The 3,045-nt window shown below is 34.3% G+C and overlaps 1 protein-coding gene across 1 annotated transcript in view; it reads right to left on the reverse strand.

Moving 5' to 3' along the window:
- Positions 1 to 1,149: 1,149 nt before the first annotated feature.
- LOC113802372 (uncharacterized) overlaps positions 1,150 to 3,045 on the reverse strand; it is a 39,383-nt gene continuing 37,487 nt past the window's right edge. The window contains exon 3 of the mRNA XM_070128495.1: positions 1,150 to 3,045. This exon is cut by the window's right edge and continues 1,247 nt beyond it. The gene's annotated coding sequence lies outside the window, so the exon portion shown is untranslated.

Raw genomic sequence — 3,045 nt, forward strand, 5'->3', positions numbered from 1 at the left:
GAATTTAATGATTGTGAAATGTGCTTTTCTCATAAAGTAGTGATATCCGATATCAAACTATATATCACGTAAAACAGCTTCAAATTATTTTCATTTATTTCAGAGTATGTATCTATGCAGCTAATTGCCTTTCTTGAAATAGTTCATTTAGTATTCTTTAGACTGTTAACGTGGCCAGTGTATATATGAATTATACTGTTTTAATCAGTAATAACATCATATTCATGAACTACATACACTTACATACTTGTACTGTCAAATATTTGCATATTTTTAGATACGAGTGGTGTTATAAGTCTACGGAATCGGCTACCCACATTTCATTACTCACGTCTGCAAGGACTAAACTACATTAAAAGATAAAAGATTGTAAACATTGAATGAAGACGAAATGTTGTGCCCGCAGTAATTTTTCTTGACTAAAGGATGTACTGGCGGGCAGATACAATAAATATTTTCACGAGAAAGTGAGAAATGCAATATATAGATACTTGTTCCCTGTATCTTTGAGTCTATATGGTTTTCCAACTCATATATTATTAAGCTTATTTGATATTCTTTTTTAAAGGGTAATGATGCCTTGTAAGTGTTTGATATGTTTTTATTATCCATTGCAGCAATAAACAGAAATTGGAAAATATCCGTGATCCATGACATAGCAATATTTTAGGCATTAGTTCTAGGATACCATATGGATGAAAAATAAAGCTTACAGAGCCATGAAACACACACACACTATAGATATACACAAATGTATATATATAAACAAATTCATATCTATACATATCCATATATCCCTATATATACAATATTTAATATTTGCAAACCTAAAGATAGAGCTTTAATTAATCACATCAAAATATACGTGATATTCCCCAACACACCATCATCACAGCATCACGCAGAGAACCCTCCCCTAACACTTCGTTCTAGAGAGATGTCAGGAACGATTTTCCAAACAATACAGAGAGAAAAGGCGGTCACTAAATCACAAAGAAAAAGCTTATATCTATGACGAAATGTATGACATCACATCACCGTGTTGTGTGTCCTGCCGCTGTGTGGTTATGTTTAAGAAATATGTTGTGAAGAGATGATTTGTATATTATTTACAACTGCTTACAGTTAAGGATGATTTATGATAGCATGTTATTTATTTTTTATTTTTTGCAAATTCTGCGAGACATGGAAAAGTTGCAAAGTCGATGATCAGAAATGAAATGTAAGCTCTTTGTATCGTAATGTAGCCTTTGAATAACTCCCTTATTTATCGAAAAAGAATTTGAAATAAATCATTATCACTTGAATGAGTCAGAATCTTCTAACTTCTTTTAAAGATATGACAGATATTTTACGTTTCTTCAAAGGCTTATAGTAACTGCTTCGTTGCTTTTTCAACACTGCAAGTTTCGCCGTCTACGGTATGGTTATGTTGCAAACAAAATGACCAACCTAAAAGTTCACAAAATGCAACTCGAGATTTAAAAACAAACATAAAAATACAAACAAGTCTGTCGTTCTTTCCAAAATTCCCTCCTTGACCGTCCAGCGATCTTCTCTTTGAACCTCAACCTTGAAGACCACAATTCTCATTTATTATTTTTTGTCGTCGAGATAAATCGTTAAAAAGCATCGTTTATCAAAGACAAATCCTCAATGATAAGTTCTGCTAAGATGTTTTGAGACGGAGAAAGTGACTCGAAAACTGGCAGACGATTCGCGCTTCGTCTCGACCGCGACACCAGCTTCGTTTTTCGTAACATGAAGTATATTGGCCTTCTTTCTTACGCATTTACTCGATTTGGTTCTTTCTTTGTTCTTTCCTCTCTCCGAAAATTAAAATCCTCGTTGAATGGATCAAGACCCGACGTATTTGAGATATTCAGGAGGACTACATGGTGTTGAACCCGACGCTTAAGGGATCGAAACTCTTAACGCCCAAGGAAACTCCTATGTTTTTTTGTTTTTTTTTTCTTACATTTTGAAATTAAACCGGGAAATTTTTGGATGTCGCCTTATATACGTAGCATCTTCTTCCACAAGTGAGAAAAACCAATCCAATGCACACGATTAAGATAAATCATACACGTGGTCAAGTTTATAAAGAAATCATATATTTATTTTGAATAATGTATGTCAGTGTGTCTTCAATGTCTCTGCATCAACAAGTAAAATATCTAACAAGACAGTACTTACTCACCATCACGTATATCACATATCTGTGGGGCACTATCCACTGAGAGTACAAATATATATACTCCAATCTAAAGTAAAGTGTACATAGTGTAAACATGTTGCTCTTATACCTAAATGGGTTTCAGTATATATATATATCTATAACATATGTAGCATTCATCAAATCGGTTGGATATAGAAGCATAAGGCATACAAGAAACTAGAAATCTTGTTTTGAAAATGATTAAGGTATTTACATGTAATTGTTTAGTTTTTTGACAGCAATAACCCGTTTTTGCGTTTATCAGTAACACAACTGATAACTGCTTTTTTTTGTTCACTCTCCAATTATAGTCTTCAGATTAGCAGATCAATATGAACTGACAATAACAGCAACGCAAGTATATTTATAAATACAAATAATAAAAAATATTTTTTATATCAAATCATAACCAAATCCGTACAAGACATTATTAACAAACATATATGATAGAAAGATGAATGATAAAAAATCATCAAACAGTAATGCCTAAACCTACGAGCCTCACTGACGAACAGATAGACAGAGGAAAGCAATAAAAGGAAAAACAAAAGACGGTAAAACGAGACGCATTAACGCATGACCCAGTTCTTCCGACGCCGTTCTCTCTCCTTCTCTCTATCTTTCTCTCCATTTCTCTCTATCCCTAAAGAACATCGATGTGACTCATTTCTCCACAAGAATCTCCCTGGAACCCCCAATCGCTGTGACTCATTTCTCGCTGGAACCCCTCCTTTTCTTCCGAAGAAGGTAATGCGAGTCCTCCAGCAGACATTTCCAAGATAATACCGGGCGCCAGGGAATTCATGTCCGCTTTGGGCCCGTGTGAG

This window comes from Penaeus vannamei, chromosome 2, assembly GCF_042767895.1.
Source record: "Penaeus vannamei isolate JL-2024 chromosome 2, ASM4276789v1, whole genome shotgun sequence".
Classification (NCBI taxonomy): Eukaryota; Metazoa; Arthropoda; class Malacostraca; order Decapoda; family Penaeidae; genus Penaeus; species Penaeus vannamei.